The sequence below is a fragment of the Lampetra planeri genome, chromosome 23 (genome assembly GCF_965212315.1).
Source record: "Lampetra planeri chromosome 23, kcLamPlan1.2.h2, whole genome shotgun sequence".
NCBI classification, from domain to species: Eukaryota; Metazoa; Chordata; class Hyperoartia; order Petromyzontiformes; family Petromyzontidae; genus Lampetra; species Lampetra planeri.
The window spans coordinates 4,557,639-4,578,746 of record NC_136129.1 but is presented as its reverse complement, the minus strand read 5'-3'; the positions used below and the strand labels follow the sequence as shown (position 1 = coordinate 4,578,746).

The 21,108-nt window shown below is 48.5% G+C and overlaps 2 protein-coding genes across 2 annotated transcripts in view; one reads left to right on the top strand and one right to left on the bottom strand.

Moving 5' to 3' along the window:
- LOC144726274 (uncharacterized) overlaps nt 1-21,108 on the bottom strand; it is a 62,968-nt gene that overhangs the window by 12,316 nt on the left and 29,544 nt on the right. The gene's annotated exons all lie outside the window — the stretch shown is intronic.
- LOC144726273 (uncharacterized) overlaps nt 11,391-21,108 on the top strand; it is a 33,726-nt gene continuing 24,008 nt past the window's right edge. The window contains exon 1 of the mRNA XM_078604828.1: nt 11,391-12,426. The gene's annotated coding sequence lies outside the window, so the exon portion shown is untranslated. The remainder of the gene's footprint in view (nt 12,427-21,108) is intronic.

Here is a 21,108-nt window from a genome sequence, read left to right as displayed (position 1 = left end):
GGCGTGTCATGTTCCACAGATCACGGAATTGAGAGGCGATCGGGGCGTTTCGGATTATTGAGATCATGATTTGGCTCCTGCTGTAAATGACCACATGATAAGCCACTTTGTCGAGCTATCACCACTCGTGGTCAGGTCGCGTGCGAGCAATAAGCTCATAGCTCAGTTGGCTTTGTATTGCATTGGAACCTCATTTGCCAGTAAAAAATATGATAATAGTTTTTTTACCCTTCTATCTGGCAACAAAACTGACACCTTTTTTTTAACAAGGAGTCATGTTTGCATAGACCACAATACCTGCAGCCATAATGCAAACAAAAAACATAACTCTGATAATATATGCACTGTCCTTGAAGTTGATTGGTCCACACCCGAGACAGCTTTCCTTAGAGCCTAGTCTCACATGGGTTGGGCCAGATGCAAACATAAAACAAAGCAAACATGACTCCTTGTAAAAAAGGTGTCAGTTTTGTTGCCAGATAGAAGGGTAAAAAAACTATTATTGGCTTTGTATTGTTTTCGTGATTTGCTTACATTTTCCCTACACGTTGCACTCTGACGGTATGTTTGTACTGTTTGTTGTTGTATGGGACGCAAGCGTAGGATTGATCACCCTGTCGCTGGCCGCCTTTGGGGAGGGTGTATAGTATGAAAGGCCGAAACACCCTAGGAACCAAAGGTTCACTACTGACGATGCGCTCCCCAAATTTCACCAGGCTCACTGTTCATGAACTCTTGGAAGTGCTTGCACAAAGGCTAGTAACATCTCATCCTGTGTTCTTGGAATCTAACGTTCTGACCCGCCCTTCCCTACTGGACATCTGTTGGGAAAAAATAGCTTCAAAGCTCATCGTATTCAAACTTAAATTGGAGCTTTCGTGACTGCAGGCATTACTCTTTGGTTCTTTCGGTAAAGTGACGTATAAAGATAAAATAATAAATTAAATACTAGCATACGACGTCTCGATTGCAACACAAGCAATCGTCATCAGGTATAAATGTAATAGAAACACAAATCTAGTATACTTAGAAATGTAATGTAATACAACAGGGAGTCGGATAACATAACAGTCAACACCCTACCTGGTTGATTACGTTCTTCCTGAGAATAGCTAAATTTTAGAGAGAGATAAAACACAAAACCAGAGACATATAGACAGACATATAAGCAGACAGATATCACAGAGATACATAGAGAGAGAACAAACAGTATGAATCAATGCAGTATTCGGATTCTGGCGAGGGTGTTCCAGATTTTTTTGGGGGGCTGTGCTCGAGATGGCTTTGATTCCCTCCCCCCCTAGCAACGTCGGATGAACACATCCTTGGCTCTAGATTTGAAGCTTTCGTGACTGCAAAGATTCATATTCTTAGATTTTTTCGGTAAAATCACGTAGGTAAAATTTTTTTTTAAATTTCACGTAGGTAAAAAATGTAAAATTAATTAAATTTAAAATTAATTTTAATTTTTAATTTTTTAAATAAATTTAATTTTCATTTTTTACCTACGTGACTTTACCGAAAAAACCTAAGAATACTGTATACATCCTCGGCTGTGCAAGTCATCGACAATCCCGTGGAGCGTGTTGCGTGCGCCTGAGAATTGGAGCGAAATGCGGTTCTGCAGGTATATGGGGGGGGGGGGGGCAAGCCACGCAATGATTTGTAGGTTAGGGTATACGCACGTAAACTTATACACGTGAAGTGTAGATATCCAGTATACAAGGTACGCTTCTGTATATGCATTCAAAAACAGATACACGAGTTTCCCCCATATCGCCTTTAACAGACTGTTGGGGGTAAGCACATTTAGCGAGCGCTTAATGAAAGGGGGTGGAGTGGTCAGCATTACGCCCGGCCACCTTTGTATCCATAGTGGGGATGTTCACACACCGCAGCAAGCGGGTGAAGCTGTTGTCTTCACTGGCATTCCTCAAAAGATGCAGAGATTCAAAGGTAATACCACAAGCAGTTAAAGTAACGCACCACATTAAGTCAAATTTCGATTTAAAGCTTTCGTGACTGCAGGGATTCATCTTCTTGTTTTTTTCGGTAAAGTCACGTAGAAGGGAAGTAATACAATAATAAAAATAAAACATAATAAAATAATTCTCACGACGTTTCGGCCACAACGCAAGCAGCCGTCCTCAAAAGATCCTCAGGACGGCTGCTTGCGTTGTGGCCGAAAGGTCGTGAGAATTATTTTATTATGTTTTATTTTTATTATTTTATTACTTCCCTTCTACGTGACTTTACCGAAAGAACCAAGAAGACACATTAAGTCACTTAAAGCTAATCAAATTCTCCATGAAGCTAGTGAAGTGTTGCTAACAGATAGAATAGAGCATAATAGAAGTGAACTTAGTCACACTTCTAAATCACTAATGACCTTGCACGTGAGAATGAGTAACAGTGTCTCTACAGATCACTGGAATATAATCGACGCAATTACACAGCAATCAGCTGATAATGTACTTAACAAAACACTACCCAAATTAACAAATTGCTAGACTGACACAACAAACAACTTTCAACTAAAAATAAACATGACTAACGTTGAATTATCCAGTCCTGTCTAAAGGTCTTAACTTTGCTGTTGCCCCACGTACAATCCCTGTCGATGAGATCATTGTTGAAGTGTAATCAGCAGTTGGACATCTCTCCCATAATCAAGCTGAGATCACTAGGCATGAGGTTGCCAAAATTAATGAGAATAGCAAATTGCCAAAATTAAATATTAATTTAATGAAGCAAAAGCCTTAAGGGAATTGAGAGCAAATAAAGATATACAATTATTGCTGCTGATAAGGGCCGATCAACTGTTGTGATGTCCCGTGAGGACTATGATAACAAAATAAAATAAAAGTTTCACTCGATGAAGGCACCTTGGAACGTAAAACAACGGCAATCATTGACAAGCCATCAATTCCCAAAGAAGAGCAATACCTGATCAAACCAAGGGCAACAAAACCACCAAGACTTTATGGGCTACCAAAAATTCACAAACCTGATGTCCCATTAAGACCCACAGTACAATAGGCTCTACCACGTACAAATTCGCACAATACGTAACGAAACAAATACAGCCCTGAATCCGTAGGACCTCTTCTAAATTTAATCAAATATATTAAGCTTAACCCTAATGATATTCTCTTAAGTTTTGATGTGACGTCTCTGTTCACGAGGGTTCCGGTCAACGAGTTAATTAGATTACTCGACACTCTGGTAACGAACAAAGGTTTAGCCAAATATATCCCAAGATTAGCTAAACACTGTCTAAAGAACACTTCTTGTGGCAAGGTGACTTCTATAAACAAAAGGAAGGAGCAGCAATGGGCTCTCCTTTGTCTCCTGTGATAACGAATTTGTACACGGAAAAATTTTGAAACAAAACAGCTTCAAGCACACTAAAACCATCTTCTTGGTTTAGATGTGTGCATGACACGTTGGTGGTCTGGCCGCACGGCAAAGATACACTGAACGCATTTCTAAATCATCTCAACTCGCAAAACCCATCCATCCAGTTCACCATGGAAGTGGAAGCTGACAGAACTCTACAATTTCTGGATATTCTGCTCGGACGGGGTCGAAATGGTAAAATAACACACGGTGTTTACTGAAAGAAAACGCATACTCACGCCTATCTGAATGCATAGTCACACCATCACCCTGTACAGAAATCTGCTCTTATCAAGACGCTCATTCATCGAGCTAAGAAAGTGTCAGATGGTGACAATCTGAGAAGTGAAATTCAACATGTTAAAGAAGCGCTGCAAATGAACGGTTACAATGGTGCAAAAATCAACACGGCATTGAATGCCAAAACCAAATAAAATATCACGAGCATTGACACTGCCCAAGTAATTAAAACGATCAAAATACCGTACATTGCGGGAGTAACTGATAAACTAGCCCGATGTTTGGAAAAACAGATTTGGCATGGTACATAAAATACAGAAATTGTATATCTGGTACAAAAGATGTATTACCGAAGCTATCAACAGAAGGTGTGTACAGGATTAACTGCACGTGTGGTAAATGTTATGTTGGGTAAACAGGACGAATGATCAGCACGAGACTAAAAGAACATCAGAGAAATATAAAATTCTCCCAAATACAGCTGTCAGTAAGTAGCAGAACACGCGTGCCAACAAGGACACTCAATTGATTTTGATAATGTTGAAGTTCTGTGCAAAACTAGCTACGACTGGCCAAGACTAAAAAAATTGTTGTGTTTTTCTCAACCCTGGCCACAACTCAGCAGCCTGTGTTAGGCGACACGCGGGGTGGAAGTTATTTTTTTACTACAGTATTATCAAGGAACTATCATCATCATCACCATTATTACCGCATCATTCGCATCACCATGAAACTACAATGCCACCGCAACCATCACCGTCCGTAACGACTAACAACTACCACCGCCACCACCATCATCATCACTACCACTAACACCATAATCACTCCCACGAACACCATCACTATACGCATTGCCACTAACGCCTTACCCATACCCACTGACATCATTACAATTACTACGAACGCCACACAGACACCCGCATAATCGCTGATTGCTTCAACCCCCCTCTGACCCCAAAGACAAAGATCCCCCGTGTAGCCTCAACAGACTGTTGGGGCAAGTGCTGTTAGAGAGCAGCGCCTTATGAAGGCCGCCACGGCAACACGAAGGGATGGATGGCCAGCACCACGCATGTCCGCCTTTGTCTCCCCAGTGGCGATGTTTACACACCGAACCAGGTACTCATTTGAGGCTGAGTCGACATAGGGGAGGCCCAGGGCCGCTGAGCGGGGGAATCGAGCACACATGCCCCCTCACACGCAAGCGTTACTCATTAATGAATGATTCAACAGAATCAACAGCTTAGGCGGAACTGAAAGCAGTTGTTCGAGACAGAGATAAAGATCCCCCGTATAGCCTTTGACAGACTGTCGTGGCGAATGCTGTTAGCGAGCACTCGAAGTGACAGCAACAACAACAATAGGCGGTATTCGCTACTAAGTGGCGGTGAGGTCACCACGGCACTTGTGCCAGGCTAGGTGCACATCGAGGCCATCACGTGAAGTGTCGAAGGCTCGCAGGAGGTCACGGGACAGACGCAGGTGCCATGGGTTTAACGCCTGAGATGGCTGGCAGATGCACCACGTTGACACACACACACGTGTATACACACATGCACATCACATGTTACGTCGAGATGTGTATGGCTTTTGTCGTGGTGACCCGCTGCTGGATGAGGGCCTGCCAAACGCAGCTTTAGATTTGGGGGGGTTTATTTGACCATACTTCACCACGCTGGGAAGTAGTGGTCCGTAGTTGTATAAACCTGACAACATCATATTATTATCCAGAGATCTGACGAGACTTGGCGCATTGCTGGCGAATTTGCATGCACACACATACGCGTAATGTACACACATCTACAAATACAACGACAAAGATTCCCCTATAGCCTCTACCAGACTGATGGGGCAAGTGCTGTTAGCGATTCGCGGCTCAGATGCTTGGCACGGCACCGCGGCCGGCCGCCTTTGTCTCCCGAGTTGCGATGTTTCCACATCGCACCAGGACCGATTCAGATAACCGTATAGGTATGTACGGTTTTATTCGTTGAACAATGTAAATACGATCGTGATTTTAAAATTGAGCAAATTTGGGTTTTGTTTTTTTCAGCCAATTGTAAACGATAAAGGCGAAGCCCTGCAATTGCTAGCCCACGCCACTATTGTCGGATGGGCTCTTCAACACTCACGGGAGATCTAGAGAGTCCCCTCGAATGAGAGGCTAGTTTGGCCTACTCTTCCACGCTGGCGAGACGTCTTGGAACACCATCATCACTCCCCCCCCCTACCCATTCACCTCTCCCCCCCCCAACCATATATCCTTCCCCTTATCTACTCCCCCCATATACACCCAACTCCTGAAATCTACCCCCTTTCTCCCACACCTCCCATCACACTACTGTGTACACAAACCCTATAAACTATGGTCTATTTTGCCAGGTAAGGCCCACTGATGCTACAGAGGTATTTTTCAGAAGCGACCTGGCCACAAATGATAGCTCAACGACGTGGCTTATCATCACGTGGACATTTATAGCAGCCGAATACTCTGAACGAGTGTCGTTGATTGGAAATGTGGAGGGAAAAATCGGGGGACCCGGAGAAAAATCCACGCGATCACGTGGAGAACTTGCAAACTCCAAATATACAGCAGCAGGCGTCAGGGTTGGGGTCGGGATCGAACTCGCGACCTCCTGTACACCAGGCGAGGTAGTTAACATCAGCGCAGTTGATTACCGCATGTAGCTTACTGCATGTAGCCAACCATGCTCACAGGAGGTGCGTGGGAAGGACCACAACGCAAACGCAAAAAGCAGTTCTGAAGGAATGCGTTTTAAATCTAAATGATTTAAAAGGGCTTCCGAATATCGGAAGAGCGTGTTCCAGTTGGCCGCAGAAGCGCATCTGAAAACGCTCGATGCAGTGACCGTCTGTTTTCGATGGTCAGCCGTGGTACACGAGTCCACTGTCAGATATATCATGAAAAACGACAAGGTGAGTGGGGCATGTGCGCCGATGACTGCCAAAGTTGCATCTCCAGTGCGCGATAACAACTTATAACAAAACGGAGAGAGCTTCGGGCTTGCGGGCGGAAAATGAGTCGAACAGCAAAGTGCGATTGAAGTGGGACAGTGATTGGCGAGAAAGGTTGAAGTTATTTTTTATGACCCAATGTTATTGCGCGTCTGAGCGGTCGTATTGCTGCCAGTACAGTGCAAGTGTTGGTGGTCGAACCGTGGCCATTCGAGCGAGTGCGGGCTGGTTAGATCGATTTAAGGGGAGGTTCAGCCTTTATTGATGGGTTTTTTGGGTCGATGTATTATTTGTGTTATTACTTACGTTGCATAGTGTACAATGTGATTAAGTCAGTGCATGTAATTTATGTGTACAGTTACAGGATGAATGTTATGAAATATTTTCAATTTCTCCCGTGTGTTCAGTCGGACACGGGAACCTAAGCACATCTATCCCATATAAACATGTACATATAGTGCTCGCTATGTCTTCATATCGGAGCAGATTTTCAAGAACCTAACGCGAGCAGATAGCGAGGGAAATACTGTAGCTGCTGTTGCATTTTGAACAAAACGCACTCCTTCAAACTCCTGACAGTACTGATACCGTTCACTTCAGGACCAGAATCTTCATTCAGACTGGAGGAGAAGTTACGCAGGAGGGTGGGGTGGGTCAGCAAGTTACATCAACAGCAAATAATACAAACAACGATGTGAGAGCAAGATAGAGACACGTAAATATAGAAGTAAACATCACGTCATTTTTGAGCCCGCGAAAATTACACGTCTTGAAATTGCCTCCCCACAACGCTCAGCCTCCAAACACCACCACCACCAACCACAACAACAACCGCCGTTCACCACTGAGTGACGGTAACGTCACTACGACGCATGTGTCAGCCCATCGCGTGAAGTGTCGAAGGCTCGCTGGAGGTCACGGGCAGACCCTGCAAGTGCCATGGGGTGAACGACTGAGATGACTGGCAGATGCACTACGATGACACACACACACACACGTGTATACACATCAAATATTCTTAGGTTTTTTCGGTAAAGTCACGTAGGTGAAACATTAAAATTAATAAAAGTAAAATAAAATAAAAATCACGACGTTTCGGAGGCAACACAAGCTTCCGTCTTCAGGTGGAACCGTCACAGCCACGACAGCTGATGATACATTAATGTTTTACCTACGTGCAGTCACGAAAGCTTCAAATCTAGACATCACATATTACGTCTAGATGTGTATGGCTTTTGTCGTGGTAATCAGCTGCTGGATGAGGGCCTCCCAAACGCAGCTTTAGATTTTGGGGGTGTTTATTTTACTATACTTCACCACGCTGGGAAGTTCGGGACCGCAGTGAAGCAGTTGGCGTATAGAAGTTGTATAAACCGTGGAGTGTCAAAGGCCCGCTGGCAGGAGGTCACGGAACAGACCTTGCAGGTGCCATGGGCTGACTGCACGTTGGATGCTCCTGCTGTTGTGAAGTGACTAATGCAACCAGCTATGGCTGCAGGGTTTGGTGGTACATGTTGTTTATGTCGTTTATTGTGAAATTTCGGTCATAGTTCCTATGATCACTGTTGCATTGCTTTTATGACTTTATTTTGGTGATTTCGAAAAGTGTTTTGGTTTGACCATGTCTGTTTATTGTAGTACGGAGTTAGAATGATGGCTTTGGTCAAAGTTGTCTTGTGGTTGTTGTTGTTGTTGTTTGACTTGCATCCCACTGGGATTTTTGCACAGCGTTGGTGTACGGTGCTTTTTCTTCTGGAAGACTTTGCAGTTTTTTCCTGGATTTCTCTGTTTGCGCACAGTCACTTTAAGATGTTTTCTTGTTCATGTTTTTTTGTTGTTGCGGTTGCACCCGATTCATGAGCCGAATGGCTCACAGGGCTATACCTAATACATGAAACTGTAAAAATGAAATGAAAAACTGGACTTTTTTTTCACACCCTAGGTAGCTCAACCATGCCAACCGGACTGGCAGATGCACCACACTGACCCCCCTCAGACACAATACCAATTCATAACCGCAATGCTTCCTTGTGCAAACCATTTGTTTCTAAACCAATCACCCGATTTTGCAGTTCACGTAAATGCCTCCAACTGCCACGTCCCATAAATCGCGTACAAGCCTCCTCTTCGAGCCATGCACTCACTCGGCGGCTGTCGAAGGAAAACGGATGATGCAAGCCTGCTTTTGGCCCCTGTCCGAATCGTTTCGAGCCACTTTCACAATCTTTAACCACCTCCGGCCGGCGTTTCGCACTCTGCAGGGGGGCGTCTTGCAGTGCAACTTTCACGACGTTCTCTCCGCTGCCTCTTCATTGTTTTTCTCTATTGTACAACATTTACAACATTCACGCAGAATTCAGACGATCGTCACTGTTCTTCTTGGTTCTTTCGGTAAAGTCACGTAGAAGGGAAATAATAAAAACATAAAAATAAAACATAATAAAATATGTTTTTTAATAAAAAGAAAACATAATAAAAAATGTTTTATTTTTATAGTTTTATTATTTCCCTTCTACGTGACTTTACAGAAAGAACCAAGAAGATGAATCCCTGCAGTCACGAAAGCTTTAAATCGAAATTTAATCGTCATTGGTGTTGGTGGCCGTGAGCGGGAATTGAACTCCGGTCGCCTGGTTCGTAGCGCAGAGGGGGAACCACTGCGCCACCGCTCCACGCACGCGCACAACAAAGACAAAGATCCCCCCCCCCTAGATAGCCTTAACAGACTCTCGGGGCAAGTTCTGTTAGCGGGTAGCACCTATGAAGGCCGCCACAGCACACGAGGGGGGGGGGGGGGCGGTTGGTCGACTTTGTCTTACCAGTGGCGATGTTTACACACCGCACCATTAATTAATTTGAGGCTGAGTCGCCCGATGGGAGGCCCAGGCCCAGTTCGGATAATCATCACTGGTGATGCTAAACCGCTGCGCCACCGCTCCCCACACACACACATGCACACTCACCCACAAAACAAACACGGAAATGTCAAGAGGAACACGATTTGTACCCAGAGAAAATAATACATCTCAGTGTGTGTTGTGTTGTCTGTGTATGTATGTCTGTCTTTGTTGATATGTATGTCTAAGTGTGTATTCCTTATTGCATTGTCGATGTGTGAATGTGTGTGTGTGTGGAGGCGGACGTCTATGTGTGTATGTCTTTGTAAGGCGTGTGGAGGCATTCATTCAGCAGTGGAGTTAGATTCACCCTTGCAGCCAACGTCGGCAACGAATACCTCAACACAGTCCTGGGCTTCCCCCAGCTTGACTCAGCCTCAAATGAGTGCCTGGTGCGATGTGTAATCATCAGCACTGGAGAGACAAAGGCGGCCGGGACGTGCTTCCGGCCACACCACCCCCTCGTGTGCCTTCATAGGTGCTCGCTCACAGCACTTGCCCCAACAGTTAAGGCTATACGGGGGATCTTTGTCTCTGCGTGCGGCTATCTGTGTGGAGGTGTGTGTCTGTATTTTTGCCTTTGGAGGTTTATGTGAATGTGTGAATATGCCCATGATTGTGTGTTTTGTGTCTAAGTGTGTAAGGTGTTCGTGTGGCATGTAATCGGCGCTCGCTCACAGCACTTGCCCCAACAGTCTGTTAAATGCTATATGGGGGAGATTTGTCTGTGTACTTTTGTCTTTGGAGGTTTATATGAAGGAGCGACGCTCACAACAACGAGCGGAGCGCCCGGTGGCTAAAGCACAGCAAGTTGGTACAGTAGGGGGCACAGGTGGTGCATCAGCCAGTCATCTCGGTCATCTCGGTCAGTCGACCCGTGGCACCTGCTGGGTCTGCCCCGTGACCTCCTGCCGGCGGGCGTTCGACACTTCACGTGGCAGCCTCAAGGTGCACCTGGCCTGGCACAAGCGTCGTGGTGACGTCGCCGCCACTTAGTGGCGAATGGCGGTTGTTGTTGTTGTTGTTGTTTGTGTGGAGTACACGCGTGTGTGTGGTGTGTGTGGAGCCACGTGTTTCAGACCGTTCACACGCGTGTGCCCCTGAGCGCGTGTGTGGAGGGGTACACGCGGTGTCCGCGTGAGATGTGTATGATCGCGTCTCTCGTCATCGGCACTGTTGCCGTGAGTTGCCGAGGAGCGTTTTGCTTTCTTGACGCTTTCCGCGTTTGACGCGAGGTCACGCTGGGGCGCCCATGTCGCTTTAACACACAGTCACCATCAGCGCCACCATCACCACCAGCACCATCATCATCACGACTACGATCATCACCACCATCACCACTCAGCCATTACCGCCCTTTCTCCCACGCATCCCATCACACATTTTCATCATCATCATCACCATCACCACCCCCCCTACCTATCTAACACCTCCCTCTTCGACTGTCCCCCCTTTCCCATATACCATTTGCCTCATCTACTCCCCCATATCCACCCCCTGCCACCTACCCCCCATCTACCCCCCTCATCTAACCCTCCCACCCTATCTACCCACCATCTACCCCCCCTGCCCCCCCATCTACCCCCCCCGCCCCCCCCATCTACCCCTTGACCCCCCTCCCCCCATAAACCCCTCCCTTCGTCTATCCCCCGCCATCCACCCCCCCCCATTCCACCCCCGCCCCCCCAATGTACCCCCTTTCTCCCACAACGCGCGCGACACGGGACCCGCCTCCCCTCCCCCAGTAGCCCCTCCCCTCCCCCAGTAGCCCCTCCCCTCCCCCAGTAGCCCCTCCCCTCCCCCAGTAGCCCCTCCCCTCCCCCAGTAGCCCCTCCCCTCCCCCGAGGGCTCTGCACGTAAAGGCGAAGTAGTCGTCGCTGCTTCTCTCACTCAGCAGTGGCAGCGTTCGGGTCTGCAGATCTCGGCACGCGGACTCCGTGGTGGGGTCACGTGCTCGCGACTCGCTGCAAGTATACGCTCGTCAGCAGAAGCGGAATCATCAGCAGCGGCAGCAGCAGCGACGGCGGTCATCATCAACATCATCACACGTGTCATCATCAGCATCGCCGGCAGACGCATCACCGATTGCATTGCCACTTTGACATGACCATTAGCATCAGCTGTGACGCTACCAGCAACTCTATCACGAATTAGCAGCAGCATCCCCAACATTATCGACACCAGCAGCAGCAGCAGCATTTTCACCAATATTATCCTCAACAGTATCATCATCATCATCATCCCCAGTAGCAGCAGTAACGCTCATCATAGCTGACGAATATTAGCTACCGACATCATTAGCACAATCGGTCGTCTTTGGAGTCATCTTGAATATTCCGCATGCCAGCTCAACTGAAGCGAGCCCATTAGCATCGGACCAAATTATACACTCGGATGTATAACTAATTTAATTCGAGTAATCGGCAACGTGTCCCTTGACACATTCCACACGTGTCATCATCACCACCATCATCGCCACCACTCCGCACCCCCAGTCATACCATCTCTCACCTCCAACTCCTCACCATCCCAAGCCATCAGCATCATCATCATCATCCCATTCATTCGCCCTGCGTCTTCATCAACAACATCATCATCATCATATCACGATCCCATCGCTATCGCGTCCAATGTTTCATCTTTCTGGGACGTGAGTGGAGGAGTGTCGAGGGATAAGTATCGCTACACGTGGCAGACAGGCAGACAGACGGACAGACACGAGGTCTCATCCGATGCTGCAGTAGCAGCAGCAGCAGAAGCAGCAACAACAACAGCAGCAGCAGGAACGCAGGACCCAGTTTTGCTTTCATTTCCGCCTCGAGTATTGAACGTTGCGCGCTTCGGGGAGTCGCCTCTTGCGAATTCCCATCGCCACCCACTGGGCTGGATATTACCTCTGGTGCAAACATTGCAGGTACGTGTAACCGAAGACGCGTGAGCGCGTACGTGTGTGTGCGTGTGTGTGTCTTACATGGTGTGTCCCGCGACTCGTCATATGTCACTCATCTCGGTCAGTCAACCCCATAACAACCAGCCTGGGTCTGCGCCGTGACCTCCTCCGGTCAGCAGCAACGGCAGCCACATTGCCAAGGTGCACCTAGCCTGGCACAAGCGTCGCGTGGGATGTCACCCGCCACTTAGTGGCGAATGACGGCTGTTGTTGAAATTGTGAGTATTGTTTCGCTCGCTTGAGCCGGTGGAGTCGGGCTCCGTTTAAGCGACTTTTCTCTTTTTCTCAGGAGGGTCCTGCCAAGTTTTCGCAGTAGGGGGCGATGAGTGTGTGTGATGAGGCCGCGTTCCAGTGCGCGTGTGAACACGCGTGCGCGCGTGTGAACACGCGTGTGCGCACGTGTACCTGGTAGCGATGTGTAAACATCAGTACTGGGGAGATAAAGGCGGGGCTGGCGTGGGATTAGCCACACCATCCCCTCGATTACCGTGTTGGCCAATGAAAGATGCTCGCTAACAGCACTTGCCCTAACATTCTGTTAAGGCTATACGGGGAAACTTTGTGTGCTTGTGTCCATGCACGTGTGTGTTTGTGCTTGCGTGTGTGTTTTGTTCATAAATTATCGCTAACAACACTTGCCTCAACAGTCTGTTAAGGCTATACGGGGCATCTTTGTCTTTGTGTGTGTGTGTTGATAGTCATATATGCCTGCGTTTGAGTATGTCCGTGTATATATGTACATTATGTTTACCTGCATTAGAAACATCCATGCCGGCCTGCCTACGATCCATCCTGGCTTTCACCAGGCTGGATCGTGCGAGGAGCTCACAGATCCTTGAAAGATCTGGACATGGTCCCATCAGTGAGAGCCTCCGACAGGCGAGGCTGCGTTGGCTGGGTCATGTAGCCGCATGGCCAGCCACCGTATGCCCAAATAACGTTTGTTCTGCCGGATATAGGGGGCTAAACGGGCACGGCACGGGATAGAGAAGAGATGGAATGTGGTACGAGAAGATGACTGGGATCAGCGGTGTCAAGATTTGCCTCTGTGGAGGATGGCTCGTGAAGGACGCTGCGACGGGGCAGTTGAAGGCAGTCGCCCTCCAGCAACAACAGAAGGCATAGGAGCGACGCTCACAACAACGAGCGGAACGTCGGGCGGATAAAAACACGGCTAGTTGGTACAGTATTGAGCACAGGTGGTGCATATGCAAGTCATCTCAGTCAGTCAACCCATGGCACCTGGGTTTGTCCCGTGACCTCTTGCCAGCAGCGAGCCTTCGACACTTCACGCGGCCTCAAGGTGCACCTAGCCTGGCACGATAGCCGTGGTGACGTGTCATCGCCACTTAGTGGCGAACGCCACTTGTTGTTGTTCACGTGTGTGCGTGTAGTGTTTTCCCGTTATGTATTTGCGTCTCTTTGTCGTGTTCGGTGCACGAACAGGTCATCGCTCAAGGAACTTGCCCCTACAGCCTGTCAAAGGTGACACGGTGTGTGTGTGGTGGGGGGAGGGGGCTGGCTCTTGATGTTTTGTGTGTGCGTGTGAAAGAATAATCCGCTGACTCAGTATAAAACTTGCTGATGTTTTCGAGGATTCTGAGGACGCGCTCGGAACTCATCCAATTAACGCCGGTAACCCCACGGGGCTTACGACTCACGGACTCCACGAACCCTGCGGGGTGGGGGACATTCTGGAATCGACATTTTAGCCCCACGCCTCCCTCCACTACCACCCCCCCCCCCAAAATAACCCTCCACTAGCCCCCCCCCCCCACTATTACCCCACTAGCCCCCCCTCACTAAACCCCACTAGCCCCTCCCCCACACCTACCCCCACTAGCCCCCCCCCACAAATCCCACTAGCCCTCTCCCCACTAACTCTTCATTAGCCCCCCTCCAACTAGCTCCCCCCACTAGCCCCCTTCACTAATCCCACTAGCCCCCATCCCCACTAACCCCCACTAGCCCCCCCGTCACTAACCCCCACTAGCCCCCCCCCCCCACTAACCCCCACTAGCCCCCTTCACTAATCCCACTAGCCCCCCCCACTACCCCCCCCCCCACTAACCCCCACTAGCCCCCCCGTCACTAACCTCCACTAGCCCCCCCCCCACAAACCCCCACTAGCCCCCCCCCCCACAAACCCCCACTAGCCCCCCCCCCACTAACCCCCACTAGCCCCCCCCACTAACTCCCACTAGCCCCACCCCCCACTAACCCCCACTAGCCCCCCCCCCCACAAACCCCCACTAGCCCCCCCCCGTCCCTAACCCCCACTAGCACCCCCCCCCCACTATCCCCCACTAGCCCCCCCCCCGTCACTAACCCCCAATAGCCCCCCCCCGTCACTAACCCCACTCCCCCCCCATTAACCCCCACTAGCCCCCCCCGTCACTAACCCCCACTAGCCCCCCCCCCTCCACTAACCCCCAACAGCCCCCCCACCCCCGCCACTCAAGTGCCGTTTTAAATCGAATCACGGACAGACGCGTGGAAGTTGACCGAAACAGACCTCTGGCAATAATCCTGCTGCTGCTGCTGCATCAAAGGCCGTGCTTTAGCAATACATGTGTAACGGGCGACTTTTCGGGCAAAGGATTTTCTTCATTCACATGTATGTGCAATTATTACATTATACATATGATACATATAATTCTAGATTTGAAGCTTTCGTGACTGCAAGGATTCATATTCTTAGGTTTTTTCGGTAAAGTGAATCATTGCCTAACTTGCTGCAGCAAATCTGGCTGTGACGGTCCCACCTGATGACGGAGACTTGTGTTGCCTCCGAAACGTCGTGATTTTTATTTTATTTTACTTTCATTAATTTTAATGTTTTACCTACGTGACTTTACCGAAAAAAACTAAGAATATTATACATATATATTTATATTTCTCTTTTATGGCGTTATTGCCAACGCAGAAGCATCGCCAAACAAGTGCATTTGCTCGGCATTGCATCATTTTTCTCTGTGGCCTCAGCCTGCCACGTGGGGTTTGCTATGCCTCAGGGTACAGATCCCTGACTGCAGACCTGAACCAGGCTCCCTGGAATGTGTTAAACTACTATGCGCTACGAAGAAGGTCCATTTCCCAAAACGTCGCCAATGTTATTGACGAACTATCAAGTTAGTTTTGGCCGTTGTGCGTGTGCACCACTGCCAATGCAGCAGCAGCAACAGCAGCACCACCACATGATTTATTTTCTTTCTACTCGACTTATATAATCATCATCGCCATCATCAGTTCTGATGTTTCCACTGCTGGATGAATTCATGCCGCCACGCGTTGCCTACCATCCATGCAGCCTTCTTCATTACAAGGTCCGTGGGCCACTGGCCTCCGCTGTGTGGCGACCGCTCACACACTGATGGTGTCTTCTTCTTGGTTCTTTCGGTAAAGTCACGTAGAATGGAAATAATAACATAATAAAAAGAAAACATAATAAAATAATTCTCACGACGTAATTGTATGTGTCTCTATGTAATTATATGACCCTATACAGTATAACTCTATGTGTCTCTATGTAACTCTATGGGTCTGTGTTTGTTTTATGGGTCTATGTGTAACTCTGTGGGTCTATGTGCAACTCTATGGCTCTATGTAAATCTCTGGGTCTCTATGCAACTCTATAGGTTTCTATGCAACTCTACGGGTATATTTGTAACTCCATTGGTCTTCATGTGACTACGAGTCTCTATGTGACTCTATGGGTGTCTATGTAACCCTACGTCACTTCACGCTATGTATATCATCTCCAGTCATCCTCTAAGCAGCGGCGTTTGGCTTGCCATGGCGCTTTCAGGTACGCTCCTGCGGCCCTCTGGAATGCTGGTGCTATGCACTTTTAAATAATCTCAATTGAAAACGAATTTGCTGTTTATTATTTCATGTGGTTGTCCTTCCCTCGCGCACCTCCGATTAACACGGTTGGCTACGTACGGTGCAAACGAAGTTCAACATACATACATAACGAATAAATCAGAGATGAAGTCGTTTAAAAAAATATTTACAGACCCATCAGCCTCTTATCATAGAAAGACTTCACGATGATAACAGCAGACTTGCTCTTCATCGCCGAAGACGACACATCCCGTAACTCACTCGGTGAGCGAGCTTCCGTTTCTGTTGTTTCTCTTCCTGCATCTCATCTCCATGCGGCTTATGGAGGATGGCAGAACTTGGGCAACTGTTTGGTGGCTTTTTTCGATGTAAAGCTTTCGTGACTGCAGGGATTCATCTTCTTGGTTCTTTCGGTAAAGTCACGTAGAAGGGAAATAATAAAATAATAAAAATAAAACATAATAAAATAATTCTCAACGACGTTTCGGCCACAACGCAAGCAGCCGTCCTCAGGTGAAGAACAGGTCTGTCATTCAGACGCTGTCTTTCCGACAGACCTTTTCTTCACCTGAGGACGACTGCTTGCGTTGTGGCCGAAACGTCGTGAGAATTGTATTTTATTATGTTTTATTTTTATTATTTTATTATTTCCCTTCTACGTGACTTTACCGAAAGAACCAAGAAGATGTTTGGTGGCTGTTGCTGCCTTCGCGCTCGTCCACGGCTCGTTCACTCCCCACGGGAATGAGCAAATGCTGCGCAGGTGCCACGTTCCATGTTGTAGGCATTGCAGTACCATATATTGATTATTGCTTTTTTTATTTCCTTCCAGCGGCAATATTTGAATAACAAAAAAACGGTCGCATTGAAACCTTTTGCACCGTTGTATGCACAGTTAACAAGTTATTTCCCCGAATAGGCACATTTGCGGTTGGGGGCCAATATCATAATGATTTTCACAAGTATAATAGCTGAAGAGGCGAGTTCAAAATTTGGATAGTGGCTCCAACCTCGAGGATTTTTTCGACGGTGACGTAGCAACGCTTTGTACTCATGCCAATCGACGGAAACCCTCCACGCGGTTGAGCCATAATGTTTATGGATCTTACGATCAAGAGTTCGCAGGCTGGAACAGAATTGTAGAGTTATTCTCGGCTCCCTGTCGACTTTCATATGTGCAAGTTGCGTAAGAAGAATTACTCTCATGAAAATTTTCAGATTGCAACGCGCCACCGTGAGATGTTAACTACCTCGCCTGGTATGCAGGAGGTCGTGGGTTCGATCTCGACCCTGACGCCTGCTGTATATTTGGAGTTTGCGTGCCTCTCTCTCTCATCATCATCACGGTGGCTAGGAGATGTTAACTACCTCGCCTGGTCGACAGGAGGTCGTGGGTTCGATCCCGACCCTGATGCCTGCTGCTGTATATTTGGAGTCTGCGTGTCTCTCTCTCTCATAATCATCATCATCACGGTGGCTAGGATATGTTAACTACCTCGCCTGGTATGCAGGAGGTCGTGGGTTCGATCTCGACCCTGATGCCTGCTGCTGTATATTTGGAGTCTGCGTGTCTCTCTCTCTCTCATAATCATCATCATCACGGTGGCTAGGATATGTTAACTACCTCGCCTGGTATGCAGGAGGTCGTGGGTTCGATCTCGACCCTGACGCCTGCTGCTGTATATTTGGAGTTTGCGTGTTCTCTTTCCCCGTGCTCGCGTGGATTTTTCTCCAGGTTCTCAGCTTTTTCCCTCCACATTTAGCGTCAACATCACGCGTTTGGAGTATTCAGCTGATATACATTTCCACGTGATAAGCCACTTCGTTGAACTATCACTTGTGGCCAGGTCATACGGTGTAAGAAAGAGCTACATAGCTCAGTCGACCTTACCTGGTAAAATGAAAAATATTTGATCTTAATAGTTTTGGTTTATTTGCCCGCTCTCGTTGAGACAGAGATAGAACGACTCTGGGGCACCATAGACGATGACTGAAGGCAGTGAGCCGTCGCCACTAACAATTGCCCGAGCTCTGCAGCCCTCTATATATATTGAGATGTTTTCAGCCAATTATAAAGGACAGATGGCGACGAGTCGCATTTTGCTGGACCACAATCTCCTGGGACAGAGAGCCAGGGGATGGTACCTGCTTTTCGACTAGCCACGGGAAGAGAGGGGAAGTTTCACAACAACAACATATGTGTGATTAATTCTAGATTTGAAGCTTTCGTGACTGCAAGGAATCATCTTCTTAGGTTTTTTCGGTAAAGTCACGTAGGTAAAACATCAAAATGAATGAAAATAAAATAAAATAAAAAATCACGACGTTTCGGAGGCCACACAAGTCTCCGTCATCAGGTGGGACCGTCACAGCCAGATTAGCTGATGCAGCTAATCTGTGGTGGTGATCCGCCAACCCTCACTGCTGCCTCTACAGGGTCGGGTTGCAGGCCACGTGCTGCAATAGTCACCCCACCGCCACCACCCGCCCGCCTTCAAGGAATGTAGTGTGACAGTGGTGGAAGAGCTTAAGGCTTTTATAATAGCACAACATAATGAAGAAAATAAAGCCGAAGATTATTTATATCCTTGGCTTCGCTGGTTAATTTGGAGAGAGTCTTCCTGTTTTTGGATTCTATTTTAACTCTTATTGTTCTCTGCTCTGGCTTCCTCAAGGGTTCCCTGCGAGTGAGGATTGTGGAAGCGATATCACCTGCAGAGGGCTGACAAGCGCATGGAAATTATCGGCAACCACTTCCCAATTCTCATTTGTCTCGCGAAAATATCTATCGAATAAGTTTGCGAGCGACTGCCGTTTCAAGATCGCTATCACAGAAACGAGCGATTGGGGGAAAAGTCTCAGTCTGGTCTCTCTCGCTTACCTCCTTTACACACTTATTGAGGGCCTATGAAATGGACATCGGAGTCTAGAATTACAACTCCAAATGGACCTCTGTTGATCTCTGAAATGGCTACAAATGAACTTCTCTGGAGCTTTAAGATAATAATGAGTGCTTTTACACAGCAGCGTCGTTCATGTGAAGTGAGTCCAACAGAGTCGCAGGCGTTATTCTTCAGAGGCAACACATTTATTCGCAACACGTATATACAAACGGGGAAGCTGCCCCTTTACGAGATACAGCTTAGGGTGGTGACCACCCAGCTAACTCCACTATACAGAGGAGTTACGGCTAAGATGGGTCGGATCCTCACCCGGGTCTCCGGCCACGTGTTGGTGGTGCCTCTTCAGACGAAGGACATGGAGCTTCCAGCTTGTAGGACGAAGCGACCCCGGTCCCTCCCAGGGACCCACCTGATATCAGAGGTCGCAAACGGGTTTTGATTCCTTACCTGTACCCGTACCTGGCCGCACCAGGGTCGCAAATGGGTACCCGTACCCGTACCCTACCCGAAATGAGTGACAAACGGTTACTCACCAGTGACTCACGGCCTACCCGTACCCGTACTTGGCCGCACCAGGGTCGCAAACGGGTACCTGTACCCGGCCGGGTACGGGTAGCCGGGTATCGGGTAGGGTACGGGTATCGGGTACCCGGTTGCGACCTCTGCCTGATATCCTCCTGGGTCGGCTCCACCCTCGGCCCCGCCCACCTTCTCGAGCGTTCCAGCTCCCTCTCGATCCCTCTCGAGAGCTCTCCCCGGACACGTGATCACCCCCTAGCCCCTCCCCCCCACCTGGGGCCGCTCTCTGTGGACACTCCGGATCACGTGTCTACGGGGTCAACCAGAGTGCCATGGCCCGGGGCAACCCTGCCCCTGGGGTGACACTCTCTCACTCCTCCTTGTGGGAGCCCGCACTGTACGCTGTGCGTGGTGCCCGCGCTATCCCAGCGCTCACCAAGCCCCGCTCGGGCTGGTACTACACCCACCTACGGGGTGTACGCGATGACGGTGCATCGCACGCCGTGCTATGCTAGAGCCGGCCTCACTCAGCAACCCACACGGTGCTGTCCGTGACGTAGGGACATCGCACGCCACGGTCCCTGATATCACCACACATGCAAATATTGCATCTCACAGCGCTGTAGAATCCGCAGCACATCAACAATTTCCCAAGCTCTGATGAAAACTGATGGCGATTGGTCCACACTCGCTGTACTGCCTTCTCCTGGCGAGCCGGGGTATGGCCCCTTGCTCGACGCCCACGGGATGGGAGTTTCACAGCATTGCTGTGTTCCAGCAACCCTCGCTGCTGCATCCACAGTTCTAGATTAGAGGGCCACGTTCTTAGCCACCACGGTACGCACAGTATGTATGTTGACCTTCTTTCGCGCCGTACATAGCCAACCTTGTTAATCGGAGCTGCGGCTGTGAGGCTATCACGTGAGTAGGGTTTGCGGGAGGTTGGCGTTATGCACAGTCCTCCGCAGCAGACTGCACCGCCAGTAAGCTGCCCGTAGGGAGATCTCCAACGGACCATGAGACCTTCTCCTTACGGCCGTTTAGCGACCGTCACTAAAACTCCCGCCAAAATCCAGTTCGAATCTCCCAGCCAATCCAATGGTCGCCCGTCGAACAGACCAATCAGCGATCGCCATTGGGATGGTTCCGGAAGAAGTGACAGGCCAATGGGATAGAGACGTAATTATGCGATTGGTAACTAATAGTCTTCGAGTTCCTTTACAAGGACATTACACGAGTGGTTCTCAACCTAACCCTTTCCTGTTCCGATGACACCGTACGTGTACGTCATCCATTTTATTTTGACTCCGTTTCGATGACGTAAACGGAATCGATTCCAAATGGAATCGGAAGTAAAAGGCCACAGTTTGCCGCCAGC